General features: G+C 42.0%; 1 pseudogene; it reads right to left on the bottom strand.

Annotated features, from left to right (window-relative positions):
- Positions 1 to 11,941: 11,941 nt before the first annotated feature.
- On the bottom strand, positions 11,942 to 23,725 carry LOC131413311 (RLA class I histocompatibility antigen, alpha chain 11/11-like; annotated as a pseudogene).
- Between the last annotated feature and the right edge of the window lie 1,988 nt (positions 23,726 to 25,713).

Raw genomic sequence — 25,713 nt, 5'->3', positions numbered from 1 at the left:
CGGATGCTAACCAATGAGCTGCAGGGACTCCCACTTTGTAACAAGGTCGGATCCTTGATGAGGGACATGCTATTGTATCATAGTGGCACAGATGTCTCTGTCTTGCTGATCCAGTAAATATGCAGAGCATTTGGGAGCGTCCTCACTCCTATAATGCTGGCCATGGGAATACAGTCCTCTGTGCCAGTCTAAGAACACCCCTCATTGGACAATGAGAATATGGAGATCACTGTGCTTTGATCCTTCTCTGTTTCTGAATATTTTCTGATATGTTTTACATGTGTACCATGTGGCTCTGTAGAGTGTGTGCCTGTGTCCCTTTGAATCACATCTGGGTTATGTATTGAAGGGCTTCTCCAGGATTGTTCTGACTCCAGCTACACCATGGACTAATCCCTATCCTGATGTAACAAAGGGGCAGTGAACAGAATTACAGGCTAAGGACTGAGAAGGGGGCAGCATCAGACTGTTTTACATTTGTGAGCAAGAACATAACTGCAAGACAGCAGTTAGTCTAGTTGTCAGCATGGAATATGATTGGTTTTAAGGAGAAAGGGCTTTGTTTTGGTTTTGGGAGGACCAGACTCAGAGGAATATAAGAGCAGAAGAATGGTTACAGTTGGAGGAAGTCATCTCATGCAAGTTGGGAAGGCATCAATAACAAAGACTCCCTGGCTTTTTCTTCTCTCTCTCTCCATCCTCCTGCACCTCTGGACCAGAAGTGATGGCACCAGTATAGAGCTCACAGCCTCAAGGAAGCAACTGGGGTTCAGCATCATCAGCAAAGGTAAAGAGGAACCAGGACTTGCTGTTTAGATAAAAGGAGGGAAATAATTGTCCCCCAAACCTTAGGGGAAGGCTGGTCCAGGTACAAGTTATGGCTGGTTCTGTAGCTCTTCCATATTCACCATGCCAAGTAGGGCAGAAGCTAGAGGCAGAATATAATAAATGATAGCATCACTGCCTCCTCCAGAGGTCTCTGAATGTCCAGTGACTGTGTCCTTAGTGGGACTTGAAAGGAAAATTGTAACGTAAAAGGTAGAAGAGACATGCAGGTTAAAATTATGAATATGGATCAGAAATAGAATATCTTTTGTGGGTTACAGGAAATACAAGAGATAGAGAAACAAGTTAACAACACCATGAGAAAGCCCTTAGCCAAATTCAGAATGTGGATCATTCTACAGGAGACAAAGCAACCTGTTTCTCCAACAAATGGAATGCTTTAAGAAAAACAAAGATGGAATGTATATATCTTATAGAAGAGACTAGACAGAAATGACAACCAAATGCAACATGTGGACCTTGTCTGGATCCTGCTTCAAACAAACCAGTATAAAAGACACCCTGAAGAGACCAAGGGACATTTGAATATGCATTAAGTATTAAGTGAAACTAAGCAATTATTGATAACTTTGTTAGAGGTGATAATAGCATGGTGGTTATATCAAAAAATAATCCTTTTCAGTAAGAGATGCATACCGAACTATTTAATTGTAAGATTACGTATATAGTATTTGCCTTTAATATACTCCGGGAAAGAAGAGTGGGAGGAATAGATGAAACATGATGGCCAAATGTTGATAATTGTTGAAGCTGATGATGGGTGATGAGGGTTCATTACACAATTCTTTTTACTTGGGCATTTGAAATTTTCCATAATGAAAATAATTTGGCAAAGAAACATGGAGATAAATGCAAGAAGAAATTGTCTAAAGCATTAAAAGTAGCAGCTTATATGAAATAAAAATCCCAGGTGAAGTGTGGTGGGGCAGGGAATTATCTCCAGCCTTGAAAGATTACAGTTCATCTGAATTGTGTCCTGCCTCCAAATTCACATGTTGAAGCCCCCAGTGTGCTGGTATTTGGAGATGGGGCCACTGGGAGGTAATTAGTGTCCCATGTAGTCATGAGGGTGGGGTGCTTTATGATGGGATTATAAAATAGACATGTCTCTTATAAAAGAGACACCAGAGAGCTTCCTTTCTCCACCAGGTGAGTACACAGTGAGAAAGCAGCCATCTGCAAGCCTAGAGGAGAGCTCTCACCGAATCTGACCATGTTGGCACTTGATCTCTGACTTCCTGCCTCCAGAACTGTTAGAAAATAAATTTCTGTTGTTTAAGCCAAAAAAAAAGTTTACAGTACAATGATGTACACCTGAAATTTTTACAATGTTATAAACCAATGTTACTGCAATAAACAAAAAATTAAAAAAAAATAAATAAATAAAAAATAAAATAAAATAAAATAAAAAGTTTACAGTTCATTATAAGTTTGGTAGTACTATTTTACAACGGTATCTGATGAAAATGAAAATAAAGTGCACACTAAGTCTCACTTGTACTGGGCACTGGAGATACAGGGAGGGAGCCCACAGTCCTCTGGGGAAGAAGCTAGTTACAGTACAGTGTGAAAACAGGTGCAGTGCAGTGAGGTCTCCAGGTGCAACTGTGCAGAAAGTTGCCACCTAGGGAGATGCTTCACACGACATGTGGAGGTGCCCTAGAGGAGGTGGCATTGGGAGGGGGAAGGGATGGCATTCTATGTTGGAGAACTCGCAGTTTAAGCTCAGGATGATGTCAACACTGATATTCTGGAATCACATTGTGCAATTGGTCCTGTGTAAAACTTACCTTCTTTATGTCCTCCAAATGTGGCCCTAAATTCAGTTTCTATATCTTCCTTGGTCTGAGTCTTAATCCTAAAATTGGTCCTCTTATCAGGTTAAAAGTTTCTATTATTCCTATCCTTGGAAATTTCAGGCTATGCAGAGGAAGCCTCTCCAGAGCCTGAAATGTCCCACCATTCTCAAAGACGATATTTAGGAGAAAATCCAGAAACCCTGAATCCCAGAATGAAAGGCTGAAGGCCATGGCGTGCTAATCCAATTCTAAAAGAACCCATCTGCCTCCTGTGCTCTAAGATCCTGATGATGTTAATATAAGTAACGTGGCCAAGGCTACACTTCTAGTCATTGTTGCTGAGTGATGGAGAGAATATTAAATTCTGCCGGGCTCTCATTAAAAAAACAAACAATATTTGCATTATTGTGGTAAGACTTTTTCAGTTACAAGTGAACAGTTTCAGGAGAAGAGATTTAACATGTTGATTTACCTGGGAAAGCCAGGGTGAGGCTGCCTTGAGACATGATTGGATCACATTCTCTCTCTGTCTCTCTCTCTTCCTTGGGAAGATAGCCCAATATCAGCTCCAATCTCCCTCACATTTTCTCACCTTAAAAACTTCAGCAGAGAGGCTGGCCTGGTGGCATAGTGGTTAAGTTCATATGCTCTGCTTCAGCAGCCCGGGGTTCGCAGGTTCGGATCCTGGTCGCGGACAAATGCACCACTTGTCAAGCCATGCTGTGGCGTCATCCCATATAAAGTAGAGGAAGATGGCACGGATGTTAGCCCAGGGCTAAGTTTCCTCACCAAAAAAAAAAAAAAAAAAACCTTCAACAGAAAGACAGACATCTTTCTCACAGTGTCCATATGTAAAGTACCAGAGAAGATTACCCTTGGACCAATTTCTGTTGCTAGGGAGATATGGTACAATGTGGTACACCCTGATTGGTCAGGTCTGGGTCATGTGATTCCCTCACCTTGTGATGCACCATAATATTCCCTAAGATATTTAAGATCAAGCTGATTCTAACCATATAACCGTTAAACAAAAAGGCCTTTGCAAATTCTCTGGTATTTGAGAGAAATGAGAGACAACATTGACTCCTAGAACTGCCGACTTTCTTCATTTCCTCACCTTTACATTTCCACCTAAAATTTCCATCTTTTTATTTTTCCAATTATTTTATTGAGATCATAATGGTTTATAACATTGTGTAATTTCAGATGTACATTATTATTTATCAGTTTCTGTATAGACTGCATTGTGCTCTCCACCAGTAGTCTAATTTTTATCCGTCACCATACATATATGCCCCTTTACCTCTTTTCCCACCCCCCAACTCCCTCCCCCTCTGGTAACCACTAATCTGTTCTCTTTATCCATGTGTTTGTTTATCTTCCACATATGAGTGAAGTCACGTAGTATCTGTCTTTGTCTGGCTTATTTGGCTTAATATTATACCCTCAAGTTCTGTGCATATTGTTGCAAATGGCACGATGTTGTCTTTTCTATGGCTGAGTAGTATTTCATATATATATATACAACATCTTCTTTATCCATTCATCTGAACATACGGGTGCATAAATATGTTTGGATTGTTCATTTCAAGTTCTTTGGATAAATATCCAATAGTGGGATAGTTGGATCATATGGTATTTCTATTTTTAATTTTCTGAAAAATCTCTATACTGTTTTCCATAGTGGCTGCACCAGTTTACATTCCCATCAGCAATGTATTAATGTTCGCTTTTCTCCACAATCTCTCCAACATTTGTTATTTTTTGTCTTGGTAATTATAGCCATTCTGACAGGTGTAAGATGATATCTCATTGTAGTTTTGATTTGCATTTCCCTAATAACTGGTGATTTGAAACATCTTTTCACGTGTCTGTTGGCCATCTGTATATCTTTTTTGAAAAAATGTCTGTTCGTATCCTCTGCCCATTTTTTGATCGGGTTGTTTGTTTTCTTGTTGTTGAGTTGTATGAGTTCTTTATATACTTTGGAAATTAACCCCTTATTGGATATATGATTTGCAAATAATTTCTTCCAGTTGGTGGGTTGTCTTTTCATTTTGTTCATGGTTTCCTTTGCCTTGCAGAAGCTTTTTAGTTATATGTAGTACCATTTCTTTATTTTTTCTTTTTTCTTTCCTTTGCCTATACAGACACGGTACATTCAAAAAGATGCTGCTAAGATGGATGTCAAAGACTGTATTGCTTATATGTTCTTCTAGGAGTTTTAAGGTTTCAGGTCTTAGATTCAAGTCTTTAACCCGTTTTGAGTTAATTTTTGTGTATTGTGCAAGATAATGTTCTACTTTCATTCTTTTGCATGTTGATGTCCAATTTCCCAACACCATTATTGAAGAGACTTTTCTTTTTCCATTGTACATTCTTGGCTCCTTTGTCAAAGATTGACTGTCCGTAGATGTGTGGTTTTATTTCTGGGCGCTTGATTCTGTTCCATTGATCTGTGTGTCTGTTTTTGTGCAAGTACCATGCTGTTTTGATTACTATATCTTTGTAGTATGTTCTGAAGTCAGGGATTGTGATGCCTCCAGCTTTGTTCTTTCTTTTCAGGATTGCTTTGGCTATTTGGGGTCTTTTGTTGTTCCATATAAATTTTAGGATTCTTTGTGCTATTTCTGTGAAGAATGTTAGTGGGATTCTAATTGGGATTGCATTGAATCTGTAGATTGCTTTAGGTAATGTGGACATTTTAACTGTGTTTATTCTTCCAATCCATGAGCATGGAATATCTTTCCATTTCTTTATGTCTTCTTCGATTTCTTTCAATAGTGTCTTATAGTTTTCAGTGTAGAGGTCTTTCACCTCTTTAAATTTATTCCTAGATATTTTACTCTTTTTGTTGCCATTATAAATGGGATTGTATTTTTGACTTCTCTTTCTGCTGGTTCCTTATTAGTGTATAGAAATGAAACTGATTTTTGTAAGTTGATTTTGTACCCTGCAACTTTTCTGTAGTTGTTGATTATTCCCAATAGTTTTCTGGTGGATTCTTTATGGTTTTCTATATGTAGAATCATGTCATCTGCTAACAGTGAGAGTTTCATTTCTTCCTTTCCAATTTGGGTACCTTTTATTTCTTTTTCTTGCCTAATTGCTCTGGCCAAAACCCCCAGTACTATGTTGAATAGGAGTGGTGAGAGTGGTCACCTTTGTCTTGTTCCTGTTCTCAGAAGGGTGGTTTTCAGTTTTTCACCATTCAGTAGGATGTTGGCTGAGGGTTTGTCATATATAGCCTTTATTATGTTGAGGTACTTTCCTTCTATACCCATTTTATTGAGAGTTTTTACCATAAATGGAAGTTGGATCTTGTCAAATGCTTTCTCTGCATCTATTGAGATGATCATGTGGTTTTTATTCCTCATTTCGTTAATGTAGTGTGTCAGATTGATTGATTTGTGGATGTTGAACCATCCCTGCATCCCTGGTATAAATCCCACTTGATCATGGTGTATGATCATTTTAATGTATTGCTATATTCTGTTTGCTAATACTTTGTTGAGGATTTTTGCATTTATGTTTATCAGTGATATTGGCCTGTAATTTTCCTTCTTTGTATTGTCCTTGCCTGGTCTTGGTGTCAGAGTGATGTTGGCCTCATAGAAAGAGTTAGGAAGTGTTCCCTCTTGTTCAATTTTTTGGAATAGTTTGAGAAGGATAGGTATTAAGTCTTCTTTGAATGTTTGGTGTTATTCTCCAGAGAAGCCATCTGGTCCTGGACTTTTATTTTTGGGGAGGTTTTTGATTACTGTTTCACTCTCTTTCCTTGTGATGGTCTATTTAGATTATCTATTTCTTCTTGATTCAGTTGTGGGAGGTTTATGAGTCTAAGAATTTATCCATTTCTTCTACGTTATCCAATTTGTGGCACATAGTTTTTCATAGCATTCTTTTATAATCCTTCCTATTTCTGTTGTATCTGTTGTAATTTCTCCTCTTCCATTTCTAATTTTATTTACTTGAGCCTTCTCTCTTTTTTTACTTAGTGAGTTGGGCTAAGGGTTTGTCAATTTTGTTTATCTTCTCAAAGAACCAGCTCTTAGTTTCATTGATCCTTTCTACTATTATTTTTTTTTAGTCTCTATTTCTTTTATTTCTGCTCTAATTTTTATTATTTCCCTCCTTATGCTTTCTATGGGTTCTGCTTGTTCTTCTTTCCCTAGCTCTGTTAGGTGTAGTTTAAGATTACTTAATTGAGGTTTTTCTTCTTTGTTGAGGTGGGCCTGTATTGCTATGAATTTCCCTCTTATAACCACTTTTACTGCATCCCATAAGAGTTGGTACATTGCATTTTCATTTTCATTTGTCTCTAGGTATTTTTTGATTTCTCCTTTGATTTCTTCATTGATCCAATGGTTGTTCAATAGCATGTTGTTTAGTTGCCACATATTTTTGGCCTTCCTAGCTTTTTAAAAGTTCCATCTTTTACTCTCAAAATTACCTGGAATACTGGGCCACCTTTCTGGGATCATAATTTTGATCTGGATTCTTGTGGAATGAGCACCACTTCCCTTTGACCTGAGCTCTGTATTTATTCTAGTCTCTGCATTTGTAGCCTACAGCCCTGTGTGGGGCCATGCATTCAGGTGCTTTCAGCATCACCCTGAGGTTGGCAGACCCTAAGATTCCCCGTGTTCCCACCGCTGGTATTCTAGCCCTTGTGTAATAACCACCCTTCAAAACTAAGCTGGACTTTAGTGACTTGTTGGTAACAATAGAATATGGTTAAATGATGGAATATATATTTTGGGATCACCAGATGACAGGATATATGGGACCTGGGATCAGTTGTCTCAAGGATAGCTCTCCAAGCCAGGCTGGGGTAGCACAGACTACCCATGAAACCCAATGACAAATGGCCCTGCATTCCTTTTCTACCTGAGAGGTTGCTCCTCTAGATGTCAACTCCATAGTCCCTGCCATCAGACAGGAGGAGGAGGAGGAAGAGATCACCAGCAGTGATTCTCATCTTGGCTGGAATGAACTAGGGATCTGTCTGTAAAAAAAGACAAGAAGGGAAGTGAAGAAACAGGGACTCCCAAATCTAACAGTCAGTGAGCCCAAACATTCATAAGTTATATGAATTTTAAAACTCATAGCTAGAAAGATGAGGAAGGTAACAGTCTCCAGTCTCCCTATGCTGCTCCCTGTCACCCAGAACCGCTTTTTCCAACTTAGAATAAGGTCCAGGGAGCCCACAGTGATGAATACTGTAAATACATCTCTGCTCATCTCCAGAACAGACCACCACAACCACCCACTCTCAGGAAGTCCTAATCTGTCTATAAGTATTAGTTTAGTTGTATGCAACACTAACCCAAATAACAGTGGTCTAAATAGGATGAAGCTCGTATGTGTCTCACATGACATTGAGGCAGGAAGTTCAGGGCTGCTAGGGTGACTCTGCACCATGAGGTTGTCCAGGCATCCAGGTTCCTATGACCTTCCTTCTCTGCTATCTTTGGCATGTTGCCCTTATCAGCATGACCTGAGATACCTAAGACCATGTCCGTGGTCCATGAGAAACCAGGGAAAGCAGGGAAGGAAGAAAAGTTTCCCTCTCTTAAGGAGAAAACCAGCAACTTCACATCTGCTTCATCTGATTGGCCAGAAGTTAGACAAATACAACTCTCAAGTGAGCCTGGAGAATGAACACAGTTTTAATCTGGGTAACCATGTGCACAGATAAAACTCTATTAGTGTACAATAAGGATGCTTTTTTCTACACTTAATAAATTTTTCAAAACAGGAGGGACAATCATCATTATCCATATTTTACTGAACCAGATTTGTAAGTAAAAAATGGAATAATCTCAGAATATATTGTTAATTGGTAACAAGGATGCAGATAGAATGTGTGGTAGAATAACACCTGATAAAAAGGGAAAGCTCTCTCTATAATAGTGTGGAAACTGGTAATAGTGGTTACGTCTACAGAGAAAATTTGGAAGAACTGTGCATGAGACAGAGGATGAAATTTACCTTTCATTGTATACCCTTTTAAGTTATATGAATTTTTAAAACCTTGTACATGTGTTACCCATTCAAAATAAATTTTGAATCACCAAGGAAAACCTCATATTCATTTAGCATACATTTATTAGGCAGTTACTAGATGATAGGTTCTCTGCTAGGCTCAGTGAGGGAAACACCAAGGAATTTACAACAGGGTTGAATATCCTGGTAAATGCAACATTATACTTAGTTGTTGGGAAGCATCTTCCAGGAGAAAGCTAACTGAGTGCCTACTGTGTGTCAGATATTGTGCCACCTGCTGAGGACATAAAGAAGACTAAGGTACATTCCTTTGTGACGTAAATGCCTTGTCATGTTGAGAAACTGTGCCAACCCACAACCTTCCAGGAACCCCACTAATTTGTCTCATCCCTGTGTAGAAAGTGAGCTCAGGCTTGGAGAGAGAATCTTTGCTCGTTTTGCCCCTAAATTAATGGAAAAGTCTAGTTAGAGAACAAAGATTTCCTAATGTAACTGAGTAATCAATACAAGAGACAATCAGTAAGAAATAATCTAGATGAAGGGGAAGAAGCTAACAAAGTGAGATCACAATAAGTGACTTTGTGGCATCCTGTATGAAAGCCAGCTGGAAGAAATTGCAGGAGCCCAGGATTTGCCTGGCAGGATGACACAGGAAAGAAACAAATAGTTCAGTTTAGTGATGATGCTTTCCTAGAGATGTAGGAGGTCTGAAAAATCAAGGTAGAAACATTCAGAGAGGACGGCCTCCCAGTTTCACACAAACTCGACATGCCTTTCCAATGATCCAATGGTGTTATGATTCTTATGGCAGAATGGTGCTTTGACAAACAAATTCAGCTCTGCAGATCACCTTGCCTAATGCAGGACCTACAGTCATAATGCTCTTGTTCAGTGATTGTCCAGCCTGTGTGTGAATACATCCAGTCCAGAGGTCTCACTACTTCCTGTTCCTGCTTTTTCTGACATGGAACGTCCTGTGCAGACAGATTCTAAGACGGCACCCAGTGATCTCCACCTCATGGTGATCAGTCCTTTGTGAAATCTCCTCCCATTGAGTGTGGGAGGAACCTGTGACTTACTTCTAACCAACAGAATATGGCAACAGTGACGTCACTTATGTGATTAGATCATACAAGGTCATGACTTCCCTCTTGCTAGCTGACTCTTTCTACTGCCTTTTATGCTAGCAAGCTCTGATGAAGCAAGCAGCTCTGTTGTAAAGGTCTTCATTGCAAGGAATTGAGGTCAGCCTTCTGCCAACATCCAGCAAGAAACTGAGGCTGTCAATCTAACAGACCACAAGGAACTACTTTCACTCCTCTTCCCAATGACAGCCCTTTCCTTTCTTGAAGACAGACATCATGCTTTCTCTTTACCAGCATAAATATCAAGTTCTCTTAGGATCCTAGTTGCTTTCCTCTCACCATCCAGGACGCCCCAGTAGGGAGGAGCAGGCAGGGTGGGAGGAAGTGCCCATGAGCAGGGATGTGGCTAGACTTCTCCTCACATTTTCACCTTGGAAAGCAGATGTTACACAAGAAGTCAGTTGGAAGAGAAGTCAGAAGCAGCAGGGATTGGAGGGAGATGAGTGAAACCACTGTATCTCTCAGGCCTATGTGGGGCTGTGCTTTTGGGCTGTGAAATAAAAGAGTGAGGACTAAACTCTGAGTGGCCACTGCTGGTCTTTATCCCTTCAGCATTCTGGATAGCCCACCTCACACCCCAAATGACAACACCATTGATTCCCTACAGCTTGGGTGTGACCCTCCCCTCCCACTACCCCCAGCAAACACACTCCATCAGCCAACGTGGAACCAACTCTTCTGTCACTTCAAACCCCATGGACTCACCTGTAGGGACTGTGAGAAATGCAATAGACTCCTGAGCAGTCTCAGTGCCTAGAGAAGAAAGGGAAGCTGTCAGAGCCACATGTGGAGGTGACCCTTAACGAGGCAGATGTACAGTGTATAGCAGTCAACATAACAGAGTGGGAACTTGGGCTCAGCAGTCAGACTGTTTTCTTAGAGTCATGGTTCAGCCAGTTGAAAATCACTTAAGCTCTCAGTGGTCTCAGTTTCCAGGTGTGTAAATGGGGTTGGTAGCTGTCCCTATCTCACAGGGCTCATATGAGGTTTAAAAGACTTAATTCATATAAATCCCTTAGAACAGTGTCTAGAACTTTTATTAAGGCAGAATACTGGAATGGGAGGATGTCTCACCATTTAGTTCCTGTTTCCTTCCTCTGTGTAATGAGGACCAGTACTTCCCAAAACTCGTCAGCCTGAGCCTCCTCTTCTCACTTGCCTGGAGATAGAGAGATTCTCTGTCTCTTATAATCCATGGAGTGGAGGTAGGGCAACCATGAAAAAGCCAGAGTGGAGCCAAGGAAGTTTTAGAGCAATGCACAACCACAGAGAAACTCAGGCACATATACATACGAACATGCATCCATGCTTATATATGCTCACGTACACATTTATATACAACCTCCTCACACACAAATACCTACATATATTTTTATATGCATGTGTACTCACACAGACAGACAGACATGCACATTACACACTCCTTTCAGACTTGCCAATTCAGTTTGGAGCCTGGCTTGTCCCACTTCAACTTTTTTAAAAATTTAGGATCCTGAGGGAGAAGAACCTGAGAATTTTTGTCCCACAAGAAAGAGACCCACTTTGATACTTCTGGATCTCATGTGGCCCTGCTCCTGGAACCCTCATAGAGAAGCAGGGGATCTGACCTTAGATCAAGATCCTGGAGTCCAGAGGTCACCACATGCACTGGCCCACCTTGGGAATTGGGGCTATGGGAACCCAGCAGGTCTCCAGCCTCCCACCTCACCAGCAGCTTCTCCGCCTGCCCTCCTACAGCAAGGGATCCCTCCCAGGCTCTGCTGCAAAACAGGATGTCTCCACATTGGCTCCAGTATTAATAAGAACATGAGTTGCAACTCAATTTGTTTGGGGTGAGACACCCTTAGGTCAGAACAATGAAACCCAGAATCTCTTCCCCTACCTGAGTTCTTGTTGTTCTAGAGAACAGCTCTAGCAACCACAGTTCCAACCATTAAAACTCCATCAAACACAACTCCAATAGTAACAGCCCCAAGGAGAACCTGGCCAGCAAATGCCCCCTTGATGGCGATGGTAGGCTGGGAAGACTGGTCTGAGGAGGAAAGGAAGAGTGAGGGGCTCTGACCTCATATCTGAGCCCTGACCCTGCTAAAAGTTTCCAGAAGGGCTCCTGCTTTCCCTTGGAAGAAGCTCCACAGCCGCTCATTTCTGGAAGGTCCCATCTCCTGCAGGCCTGGTCTCTGCAAGCTTTGTGTCCTGGGTCTGATCCTCCCCATCACACTGCCAGGTCAGTGTGATCTCCTTAGGGCAGCAGCCCAGGGCCCAGCAACTCAGGATGACCTCCCCATTAGGGCTAGGGTGGTGGGTCACATGTTCTGGGAGGCTCTGTGGTAGACAAAGCAGGGATGCTAAGGCAAGGGCTTGTTGAGGAGCATCTGTTCCAAAGACCAAGATGCCATAACTCCTGATGGTTTAGCTGCCTACCGGGGCTGGCAAGGAGCATCCTTGATCAGAGTGTAGAGGGAATCTACACTAAGCTAAGGAGGGTCCAAGACAATGGCTTGGGAACTCAGTCCAACATTCTCTTCCAGAGTAAGAGTCACTCTGAAGACTCTCCACAGTTTTTTTTTTTTTTTTTTTGAGGAAGATCAGCCCTGAGTTAACATCCGATGCCAATCTTCCTCATTTTGCCAAGGAAGATTGGCCCTGGGCTAACATCTGTGCCCATCTTCCTCTACTTTATATGGGATGTCGCCACAGTATGGCTTGACAAGCAATGCATCGGTGTGTGCCCGGGACCCTAACCTGTGAACCCTCGGGCCACCGAAGCGGAGCTCATGCACTTAACCACTATGCCACTGGGCCGGCCCCTCTCCACTATTTTATAAGCCATCAGTTGGTGTTTCTAGATAAATTTTTATAGGTACTAACAGTTGTGTATCTAATGGGAAAGGGCCAGAAGCGAGAAAAACCTCTAAGAGCCTGGGAACTAGCCCTGTGTTTTCCTGAGAGTCACTTCACCTCAGGGTGGGCCTAAGAAGAATGGGTAGAGGTGGCACTGCCCAGGAGACTCAAGATGGATAAGCCATCCTCAGCATATTGGCCCCACCCATCCCACACTAGATATTCTAAATTCCTTTGCTGGATGAGCTCTGGAGAGCCCTCCTCACTACTCTGGTGAAAGAACTGACCCAAGCTGAGGATGGGGGAGGAGCTGAGTGGGTGGGCTATGGGAGGTCATTACCAGTGTGGTTCCCCTCCAAACTCCAAGTATCTTCACAGCCACAGGATGCACTCCTTCTCAAGTGGATCTTATTTCTCTCCATGAAGTTCCCACAGGCCTCTCATTTTTCCTTGGTGTAGCAGGCAATGAATGAGACTGCCATGTATTGCAGAGGGTCCATATCCAAGCTCAGATAGTAGTCACCATCATAGTCACAGTGCCAGTGCTCTATGGTCTTGCTGTCCTCCTGAAGCTCACAGCCATAGGTGAACTGCAGGGTGTGGGGACCTGTCCTCCCCCCCCAGGACAAGGCAATGTCAGTCAGAGCAGAGAGCACCTCCAAGGCCTCTCCATCAATGGTCCCTGCTTCTCCACCCCACTCCACCTTCTCTCTTGACTTCTCCTTAGGTGACATTACTATTTTAGACTGTAATATTGTGATATAATAAGAAAAATATATTTTGTTCCTCATCCAGGGTTCTTAGCACACAGCTCCTAAAACCTATGTCATTTCTTATACAATGAGAGCAATAGGAGCATCTCCTTTTATATTTATTTTTGTTCCCAGTTCCTGAAATAGCTCCAGAGCAATAAAGGTGAAAGGAGCATCTTTTGTTATCCATAACAAGCCCCTTTCAACCTCACCTGAGTTTATGTCAATGAGGTGATTTGGTGAAATCCCCTAGACAAACAGAATGGAGGATTGGTTGTCAGGAGAACCAACCATGTGATTAGAAGGTTGGAACTTTCATCCCTATCCCTGACCTCCTGGGAGGAGAGAGAGCTGGAGACTGAGTTTAGTCATCAGTGGCCAATGATTTAATCAATCATGCTCATGTAATGAAGCCTCCATAAGAACTCTAACTGAAGGGGTTCAGAGAGCTTTAGGGTTGGTGAACACATTGGGTGCAGGGAGGGTGACATGCCTGAAGAGGGCATGGAAGCTCTGCACCCCTTCCCCATTTCTTGCCCTATACATCTCTTCCACTTGGCTGTTCCTGAGTTGTATCTTTTTGTAATAAATGAATAACCTAGTGAGTAAAGTTTTCTTGAGTTCTGTGAGCCATTCTAGCAAATTATGAAACCAGAAGAGGAGGTGATGGGAACCGCCAATTTATAGCCAGTTGGTCAGAAGCACAGATGACAACCTGGACTTGAGTTTAGCATCTGAAGTGGGTCTAGTCTTTTGGGACTGTGCCCTTAACCTGTTGGGTCTGCACTAACTCCAGGCAGTTAGTGTCAGAATTGCTTCGTGTGGATAATGCACATATTTGATTTTCCCCTTTAAGACACACTAGTGTGGCCCTCTGATTCTGATCTCCCTTACTTGCTGTCAGCTCTACAGTGGGGAACGGTCTCCACTTGGTTCCAGAATATATCGAAAAAGCTTTGGGTGGGGAGTGACAGACTTGGGCTTTGCCATGAACTGTATCATTTAGGCAAGTTATTGAACCTCCACAGTTCCACATTTATCTTGTGTAAATGGGAGGGATAGATTAAAACCCCACAGATCTCTTCTGTGCTGTCTCAGATTCTAAGTGCAAGCTCTTGAAAACAGTATCACAGTAGACAGCATTAACATGAGAGGGCACAAAGTGCTCGGTACAGTTCTCCTTGAGGTACTAGAGAATGTAAACAACATAATAGTAACAAGCACCAAACTTCTGCTGAGAAAATTCTCAAATGAATTTCAGAATCAAATATAAATAACTCTGAGATTGCCCCAGCCTGGGTTGATCCCACTATGCTCTGGGCTCCCACAGTCTACTGGCTCCAGTTCCTGATCCAACACTTACACACTGTACCAAACATTATTGTATATAGTCTCTCTCCTCTTACCCTGTGGGCCCTTAGCAGGTGGAGACTATGTCAGTGCCTGTAACATAAACATCTGGCAAACCTTTGTTGAACTCATGCTCCTACAAGGATCAACGGATAAAAGCTTAGCAGCCTCACCATTCAGCTTTAATTGTACTTCTCACTGGTTTATGCCTTGGTTTGGCATTCAAGGCCTTTCACAAACTGTTTCAAGAGACATTAACGAGAAATTATTAAACTACAACCTATCCCCTGAACTCATTGTGCCCAGTTTCACCCCACACCACGTGCACCCTAACTTCTGACTGCTTAGAATGTCTTTTTATTTCCTTCATTGTCCCACATATACTCATCTATCAGGTCTCATACAAAGTTCCACTTCATTCATGAAACTCTGCCTGACCACTGGGGTGTCTTATGTATGAACTTCAGTAAATTATTTATCTGCTTCTCATTTGGCATTTAAGGAGGTTCTGGTCTTGACATCTCTTGGTGCATCAAAGGGTCAAAGACGGTTCCCAGAAATATGGGTTCCTCCCCATATTAACTGTAAATCTTTGAGGATTAACACCAAATTATATTTTTCTGGTTCCCTACTTATAGTGTCCAAAAGATATATGCTAAACATGTATCCATGACCCAATGAGACTGTTGAATTAATTAATTAATAATGGCATACAGACTCTGACGGGGCTGGGCCAGTCTTCACTCTCAAGTGATAACTTACACATACTTGCCTGACACACTTGACCCTATGAGAATACTTGTCAAGAGAGCCCCCTGCCCCTAGGGATTGGAGTGAAGTGGTAAGTACTGTTTTCCCACAGCTTTCTCTCAGGCACCTACCTGCTTTATTTTGTGCATGCTTTTTATTCAGACCACGCTCTATGGCTTGGTTGTAGCATTGCTGACCATTTCTCAGATTTAAGTGGAAAATCTTCATCTGACTTGTGAAGATCTTGGTCTTATCATGAAATAACTTGACTTCTCCATCAAGCACTGAATGCAAGACTTTGCCTTCCTCTCCTCACTGTCATCATGGATGGAAGGGTTGCTCATCCATGAAGCCACAGACAACAAATGCAGGGACTCCTGGACCTGGCTCAGACATGGCTGAGTAGAAATACTGCAGAGAGTGCGATCCTGAGGTAGGAACCAGAGACAGTGCATGAGAATAAGCTCCAGTACTTACTGACTGAGGACTTAGTTTTCAATGGGGGGGGGGGGAATGAGTGTGTTATGTCCTTGTGTCTGTGTGTGTGTCTGTGTGTGTGTGTGCATGTGTGTCTAATAGGAGAGACAGGGTACACAACACAAACAATGGAGAATTGATTGCACAATAACCCCCTGCACAAGTGAATTCAAATCCCACAGAGTATGCACTCTGAGAATTTAAAGAAACAAAAGAAAATGTTAGCACAATGCCTCAATGAGAAAACGTTCCATGAAGAATCTGTTTTTGGGTAGGGTTTGAAGAAGTAGAGGGATCTGGAGTAGTGAAGGAGCTTTAGAAATATTCTCACGGCTTGAATTGAGGTATAAGTTGCCTGGAAATAGGACTCTCCCAGGTCCCCTGCTATGATGTTGTAGCATCTCAGGCCTTGATGGTTCCCTTGCTCTCCCCACTAACATTCCCTTCCCCTGTGTCACCTTTGGTGTCACTGGGGAAAATGCACTGGCCTCAGAGTCAGGAAGTTCCATCTCTGCCACACCCTTTTTTTCCTAGTAGAAGCCACTTCCTTCTGTGGGCTTCAGCTTCTTTATCTCTAGAATAAAGCCATTAGACTAGAAGGCCCAGGGCCTCCCTGTCCTACTATCTTGTAATTCCAGGGTTTCTGAAATCACCTAGTGATTCCATGTGATGAGTGTGTAGGAGGTGGTGCAGGTGGAGGAAGGGAGCGCCCAGAGAGAAGGAACATCCTGCAGCTCTCCTTGTCCCAGCCACTCTTGTCTTGTTTCTGTTCCTCAAACATGTCCTTTCCTTCCCAGAACTTTTGATCCCATATTCTTCCCTCATCTGGCATACTCTACCCCATCTACCTACAACAACCTGTGATCTTGCCCACTTCCACTCTCTGCTGAAATGTTACTTCCTCAGGGATGATTTGCCTTACCCACCACCCTTCACCTCAGACAAAGTGAGTTTCTCCTGCTCACGTGCCACCACAGCCAATAAGCAACACGTGATTGTGTTTTCACTGTCTGCCTCTGTAAACTGATGAAAATGAAAACAGCAAATTATTTTCTCTTGTAGATCTCTAACCTTAGTGACTATATCAGTGCTGTATTAGTCAGGGTGCTCCAGAGAAACAGAACGAGTAAGATGTGTATATATACAGAGAGAGATTTATTTTAAGGAATTGGCTCATGCAATTGTGGGGGCTGGCAAATCTAAAATGTGCAGAGTGGGCCAGCAGGCTGGAGACCCAAGGAAGAGCTGATATAGACTGAGTCCAAAAGCAGTCTGGACAACAGCATGGCTGTGTTGTACTTTCTTCACTCGGAGATTTAGGAAAATTATCATTCTCCTCATATTGCACAACTTCTAAAAAGCATGTGTGTTTGGCTTTTCCTTTGTTCTTATTGTTAGGGTGCTGTATTTTTGTGGAGAAAATAGAAGTGCAGTTTTTCGATATCTTTAAATTCAAAAACTTAAAATAGAATACAAAGAATAAACAGTAAGAATGAACTGAAGAACAAAGTTTGGACATATTTTTAACATTGCTTTTAAATGTTATAAACATTAATCTTCTGGATCTGAGAGGGAACAAGGAAGTAATGATATCATTATTAATGATATTAATAATGAGTTACAGTCTGAACACAGTCACAGAACATTTAATATTGTACAAAAATTATAACAAGTGGGAATACCTTTGATATTGTATAAGATTTAGTTCAAAGAAAACAATAATTCACATTGCTAAAATTTTTAAAAAATCTCTGCTAATTTTGTGAAAACTCACCGGTGTCTTATTATTGCTAGCAATGTAAATATTATATGCAAATGATGCTCAAAAGCTGTGTGAAAGTTGAAGGTGCTTAGCACATTCTGTCAGTGCTCAGAATTCAATGAAAATAATTAGCAATACTCACAAAGAAAATTTGAATAATGTTATGAATTAGCTTTGCACAATAAAGTATTTGAAATAATAAACATTTCTAAAATATTTCTCTCATAAAAGCAATAAACATTTAGAAAGTCTCATGAGAAGTTAGTTCTATCTGCTGTGTAATTAAGTAGAGCTATTTATATGCTAAACAGAGGCTTTTGAAAAGATTGTAAGTAGTGCATATCATTACAGTGTTGGTGAATGGTTCTGCTGGTTGCAAGCCATCTATCTATGATAATAAGACAAGTTTTTGGAAAACATAAATCTAAGAAATAAATCATTATCAAATAAACATCTGACAAAAAAATGTATATCTGAAGAGGTTGGAATAGAAATTATGAAAGTGGGAAGATTTAGGTCTCCTCAGTACTACGATGATAAAAAGCATTAGGAAATTTTGTTGAATCGTTTACATTCACTTCATAAAAAATCATGAAATGGGAGTAGGTAAATATATGGAAAATAAACTTTTTTTCAGAGAGTTGGCTTTATTAACATTTTAACGGAGATGTCAATGCTATCTTTAGTATTATCAGAGAAAAATGTTGCTTATTAGAGAAACCAGCTTGATTTGACAAAAATAACAATTAACTTACAAAAGTAAATAATGGAAGCAAAGGAGGGGGAAATCAGATGATATTGTTTTTCAAAAATTTATATAACATACCATTTTAAAGAAAAATGCCCATATCAATAAAAAAGCCAATTAGAATATTTAATAATTTATGTGGAGGTTGGTGTCAAAATGGTGGCATAGGCAGACTCTGAACTCACCTACTGCCATGGACACAACAAATTTACAACTACCCTTGGAACAATTACCCCTGAAAGAGAACTGAAAACTGGATTAAAAGAACCCCCACAACAAGGGATAGTCCTGACTGAGGTGAAAGAGCCAGAAATTCCTGTCTGGAGAGAAAAAAAGTCACTTTTGCAAGCCACAGCACTTCATGGACAGCTGGGAGCAATCCTAAGGTATGCAGCCTTCCCTGGAGGAGTGGAGAACTGAGTGGGATAGCATTACAGCTATAAGCATCTTTTGGACTCAGCACAACTGAGACAAGTGTCATAATATCTAGCTTTGCTGGCTACCAACAACAACAGGGAATACCCACAGAAAAGCTATCAGACATAAGGGAAAAACAGCCAGCTCTTAAAGGGCCCATGCACAAATTCACCAGTTTCAGAAGGCAACATAAAATCACAAGAAAGGAAGGTGAACAGTCCTTTGGTGAAAAGAGACTAACCTGATAGGCTCTGGGTGCATCTTGGTGAGAGGTGAAACCTCTCCAGGGACTAAGACATTGGCAGCAGCCATTATTGTGACCTAGTTCGGGCAAGCTGACACAGACGCTAGCAGATGTCATTGGAGTTCTTCTGCTGGCTTGTTAGCCCAGGGTCTAGAGCAACAATTTAATCCAGCTCAGCCCAGGCAGGCAACCTGCCTTAGGGCCCCACCCAACACTAAGCCTTTGAGCAACTTGTCTGCCTGTATAGGCTGGGCACCTGGAACCTCTGCAGCCAGGTGAGTGGGTCCACCTCTGGGGGGCAGGGCATGTGTGAGAAGCAGGTGGAGTGTATGGGACATTGGTGAAGTGGTGTGGGGCCTCTGCAGGGGGACGACTGGGTCTGCTTCAAGGGGTAGGGGTGCACACATGGGGCAGATCTGTGTTGATGGTGTGTATGGCCCTGTTGGATGTGCAGACTTGTGCTTCTCAAACAGCCACATAGGGGACAGGTCCCAACTTCCAAAGCCTGAAACAATTGGGTGCTCCCATGCCTTGTGCCAGCCCTACTCAGCTGCAATCCTGAGAGAGCTGACAAGAGCCTTGCAGGCTGGAGGCCTAGATCAATGGTAAGCCCCTGAGCGTAGCAACCATCCATGCTGGGGGCCTACTCACTTAACAGAAAAATGGCAACAGGAATGTGCTATTATACCTTGCAGCCAACTGTGCTGGGGCTCCCCATACCTGGTAAAGTGACTGAAGGGTCCATAGCAGCCACATGCTGCTGAGCCTTACAACCAGCCAGGAAAGGGGACAGATCAGGTTCCCTGGGCACCTACCACAACAGAAGGACACATATAGCCCACATGAGGGTCACTGCTGGAACATTTGGAACCAGTGACAAGATGGAAGCACACTGCTGGGCCTCATGAGGCATCACTTACATAAGGTCACCTCTCCAAGATCAGGAGACATAGCTGACCTACCTAATACATAGACACAAGCACAGGGAGAGAGGCAAAACGAGGAGGGAAAGGAATGTGTTTCAAGTAAGAGAACAGGACAAAACCTCAGAAAAGGAACTAAATGAAACAGAAACGTGCATTCTACCCAACAGAGAGTTCAAACAAAGAGTCATAAGGATGCTCACTGATCTTGGGAGAAGAAGGGATTAAATCAGTGAGAATGTCAACAAGGAAATGGAAAATATAAAAAAGAACCAATCAGAAATGAGGAATACAATACTAGAAATAAAAAATTCACTAAAGAGACTAAAAAACAGAGTAGAGGATACACAAGAATGGATCAGTGAGCTGGACAAAAGACTAGGCCAGGCTGTTTACGACTGAAATGCCACACGGATCAGATTTAGTTGTCTCTAAAACAACTTGTCGCAGGAATCTGAGTCTGGCAAACAGAGCCTAGAATCCAGCCTCCCTAGGTTCCCCACATCACAATTTTTCCTGAGAAATCCTCACACCTCCCTCGAGCACTGAAAGAGAGCAGACTCCTCACATTCTAATTATTAGTGAAATCTATAGAACTGCCCCTTCTCTCCAAAATATAGAAATATCTTTTCCTTTCCTTCCCCTAGTGGGACACCTTGCATCATTTCCTCAATGCACATGGGTTTTGGAAAATAAATACCAGGAAGGAAGATTGTCTTTCCATAACTTTTACTTTAGGCTTTGGTTTCAAAACCTCTCCTGAATCAAGGACACACCTTTTGGGCTTAAAAAGAAAAGAAATGCAGAGAAATAAAAACATAACTCTCATTTTTCATAGTCTTCTTGCAAAGAGTACCCGAAACCAATTCCAACGTGTGTGTGTAGAGGCTTCCCCACAATAGCAAGCAGTTCTCAGAGGCCAGCAGAGTGTCCAAGAATTCAACTCAATTCTGACACTATCTACCTGGAGATAGAATCAGAATCCCACATTGTTACCTGTGTTTCTGACTGACTGGCTACAAACTAAGGGTTCCAATGACCCCCTCCAACTCAGGATGCCAATCACAAGACCAGGCTGTTACAAGTACTTCTGAGCAACAGGCTATAAGTCAGAGATTCCCATGACCTCTTCCTCAGGTTTGATTAATTTGCTAGAATGGCTCAAACAACTCAAGAAAACCTATTAACTCACTAGATTGCCAATTTATTACAAAGCATATTAAAGGGTATGAATCAAGAGCTGACGATATGAAGAGATACACAGGGAAAGATCATAAACAAAGCAGCTCTGTCCTCATGGAGCTTGGGGCCTGGCACAGTGGCACATGGAAGCATTCTGGTTCCCCAAAATGGAAGCTCTCCAAAAAAAAAAAAAAAGCAGATCGACAAGCTGTCCTTTTGGGTTTATATGCAGGCTTCATTATGTAGTTATGATTGACTATGTTATTGGCCATTGGCAATTGATTTAACCTCAAGTACCTCCCCTACCCTGGAAATCAGGGAGTGAGACTGAATGTTCCAATCCTCTGATCACATGGCTGGTTCTCCTGGAAACCAGCCCCCACTTTTGGGTGGGATAACTGAGGATAAGAGATCTCCCATTGTTCTTATCACTCAAGAAATTCCAAGGGGAGCTATGATCCAGGAACTGTGGATGAAGATGAAATATATTTGAGAAATCTATTTCAGTCATCTGAATGACCAAGTATATGTATTTCTTATAAGTCACAATATTGCAGTCCACCCCCTGGTCTTCAAACACATATTCCTTACAGCAAAACAATCACAAAAGTCAAAGATACTGGCATATTAGCAGAATCTCATTCAGTCATTAATAACTATCCAGTCCAACATCATGTCATATGAAAATATCTCCCAGAGTGAGGTCACTCAGGTTTGCAGGCTTTCATTTAAACTTGATAGGTTCCAAAAGCAAGTGTGTGCTTGGCAAACAAATAACTTCACCCTTCCAAGCATCTGGTATGCTTATACCAAGAGATAATATTATTCTCTTGCTCTAAGCCTCTCTTGACACAGTAATAAAATGTTGTATTTCCCTCATTGCATAACCCACTTATTCATTCCTTTACCCTCAGCTACTTTTTCTCCTTCTTTCCATTTGTCATTTATTTTTCCCAGACTTTTCCACCCTTGTAAGGGACATTAAGTTCAGCCACTGTACTGGCCCAGATTGCTGGCAGCAATACTAGTATAGCAAGTGCCTGCCCTTCAGTCCACTCCCACTCTTATAGGGAGGGGTTACACAGGTGCGGAACTAGTGGGCTGTCCTGACCATTAGGCAATGCAACAGCATGCACTGTCAGCCCCAACTTTGCCAGGTGAGGTGAAGGCACAACCCATTCTATCAGGCCTCTAGGAATTCTGACATAAAAATTTAGAGGTGTAGTTACAGTTTCTTGCTTAGAAACCATCCCTGCTTTCAGCACCCACAGTTGCATCACTGCATCAGGTAGAAAAAAAGACATGTCTGGTGATGTGGAAAAGGATGTGGAAAAGGAGGGGAGCACCCTCTCCCACCTCCTCTTCTCCAGATCCCCCAGAAAAGTGGAGAAATCTATCCAATGGGGACCCTGCCTTAGCCCCCGTCATGTTGAGTGTGAGCACACAGTCATGAGGTGGTTAAGCCAGCCCCTCATGTCTTCAACTCCCCTCTTTTTAGACAGCAAATGTTTCAACCACCCATTCCAATTTTCTAGTAAATCTTTACTCTGAGGATGATATGCAACATTATATGTCCATCTGATATGTCTCTCAGCCCACTGTTGCACACTACGGGCAGTAAAGTGCATCCCTTGGTCCAAAGAAATGTAACTAGGTGCCTCAATTTGTACAATATCTTCTGTTCCAATCCTATAATTGTATTTTGAGCACTTTCCTCTGCCACTAGGTATGCAAAGCCCAGACTGGAGTAAGCATCTATTCCTGTTAGGACCGATTTATAGTCCCCCGGGGCTGCTGGCATTGGTCTAATGTAATTCACTTGCTAGCTATGTGTGGGGACTTCCCCCTGGGAAATTTTTCCCCTTAGCCATCTGCAGCGTCTGTATCTCTTGTTGACAGACAGAGCAGTTCTTGCTGGCATTTTGTGCCTCGCAGTGTGCAAGAGGAATAAGTCTAGGTTTAGCCCATCTCTGTATTACTGCAACCCCGCATGTCCACTCATTTCATGGACCCAGGTAGCCATCTAAAGGAAGTGCACCAAAGGTCCACTTGGTAGTTCCAATCACCTTCCAAACCTGGAAGGGGGTTATTCTGATGAGCATCAACGTGTTCTACTTCCAATCAGCTTCCAAACGTGGAAGGGGGTTCTTCTAATGAGCATCAATATGTCCTACTTTAATGCACTCCTTAAATTCCAAAAGTGATTCCATAAGGCCATGCCCCATACAGGTATGCCTTTAATGGTACAGTTTTCCATGGCCCATGTACCTGACCAAATGGCTGTGCCATTGGCTACAGCCCTAGATTCAGTAAAAACCCAAACATAGGGGTTTTTATCATTGCTCAATTCTTCCATCACTGCTAAGAAAACAGCAGGCAGTTCAGTGAGCTGACCTATTCTTACCTTCTTCAATCAGAGTCTTGCCATCTGCTGGTCTTAATATGGCACCTTTCCAAATGGGATATTGCCCATTCATCTTTGAACTGCCATCTGTAAACTAAGCAGCTCTTTGTTGTTCAACTGACAACTGTTTATTGGGCACTGCCCACATGGCAATCAGTTCCAGCAGCTCCTCAGATGGCTCCAAATTTGGTCCTAAAGCAAAAAAGGCTACCTGCTCATAGATATAGTGGGTGCCTCCTTGCATCCTCCTGGCAGCATGCTCCTGTATAAACCATTTCCATTTTATTATGGAACTCTTCTCGGCACTGCCTTCCTTATTAGAGTGTTTCTATAACATCACCAAAGATAGTAAGGGTATCTCGGGTTTTATGATTGTTTTATGTCCTTCAGTCACTGACGCAGTCTCAATGAATGCCCAATAGCAGGCTAATAATGTCTCTCAAATGATGTGTATTAGGTAGCAGCATCTGGGAATTTTCTGGTCCAAAATCCCAACTGTCGCTGCTGGGAGGCATTCATGGGCTTTTGCCATAAGCTCCAGTCTGCATGAGTATGGGTGATAGACACTTCCAAAATCATATCTGAGTGGGGATCATAAGATCCCAAAGGCATTGAGAAAGCTGCAATCTTTTGTAATTCAGACATGGTCTGCTTTTGTTCAGGTCCCCACTCAAATATAGATTTCTTTCAGGTAGTCTTATAGATGAGAGCTAGCAACATTCCCAGATGTGAAATATGCACTCTCCAAAATCCAAATAACCCAACCAAAAGCTGGGCTTCTTGTTTGGTCCTATGGGAGAGTAGTGACAGCAGTTTACTTTTAGTCACTTGTAGAATATCCCAGATGGCTCTTGCCCAGGTTATTCCTAAGAATTTTACTGTTTTGGGCAGAACCTTGGACTTTTGCTGGACTTATTAGCCAACGCCAGTTAGTCATATGTGTCACTATGGCATTCAAATCAGTCCTGGCCTGCTCTTCAGTTTCCAATATTATCATAATGTCCTCAATATAGTGTATTATTATACTTGGGACTTGCATCAAGTCCAAATCCCTTCTGCTCAAATTATTACGATAAGCCAGTGAGTTCAGATAATCTTGTGGCAGCACAGAAAAAGTAAATTGGGATCCTTCACATGTGAAAGCAAACTATGATTGGCTCTTTTCTGAGATCAAGATAGAGAAGAAATCATTTGCAAGGTCAATCACTGAGTACCAACCTTCATTAGCCTGCTGTATTTTCTGTATGGTTAAGACCATGTCTGTACTGCTGAGGCTATGGATGCACAACATTATTTAAATCTTGATAGTCTACTGTTAGTCTCCATGAGCCATCCACCTTTTTCACAGGCCACACAGAGCTATTGGACAGTGAATTTGATGGTGCTAGGACTCCAGCTTATAGCATGTCATTAATTAAAGTGGTAAACTCTTTTTGTCCACCATGTATTATACATTGTTTTACGTTAACCACCTACGTGGGCTTGGGCAGTTCTAGGGGTTTCCATTTAGCATGCCCAATTAAAACTGGTCTGAGGGCGGATTGCCATGCCTTCTGTTTTACAATATTAGGTAGGGGAAGCAATCCCCAGTTAGACATAATATCTATCCCAATAATACATTCAGGTAAAGGAGATGTGACCACCTCACAAAAAATATGCTTAAAAACTCCAATTTTCATGAAGAATTTTACCTTAATCCCATCTCCATATCCTCCCTATCTAACCTTAGACTCCATTAAGACTTCATCAACAGGTTTTGGAATCACAGTGCATTAAGCTGCTGTATCAAAGAGTCCCAGAAAAGTTTCTTCTCCCCCTGGCCATTTTACTCACACTTGTGCATATGGCCTTGGGTTCCTGGTTGGGGGTGGAGCCAGAAGACCCTGGTCTCTATGTCAATCTTTACCTTGGTTAATCTCCCTAATCATCACGGCAAGAGATTCCTAGTCTGGTTTCTCAAACTAATCTTTGCCTTCTGGCTTAAATTCCTCCAAATGGGGATAAGTAGATTAGACATATTTGGGGCCCTTTAATGTTGAGGGACAAGCAACGGGTCCTATT

The sequence above is a fragment of the Diceros bicornis genome, chromosome 14 (genome assembly GCF_020826845.1).
Source record: "Diceros bicornis minor isolate mBicDic1 chromosome 14, mDicBic1.mat.cur, whole genome shotgun sequence".
In the NCBI taxonomy this organism is placed as follows: domain Eukaryota; kingdom Metazoa; phylum Chordata; class Mammalia; order Perissodactyla; family Rhinocerotidae; genus Diceros; species Diceros bicornis.
The sequence above is the reverse complement of the archived record's forward strand: the minus strand, read 5'-3'. Positions and strand labels throughout refer to the sequence as shown.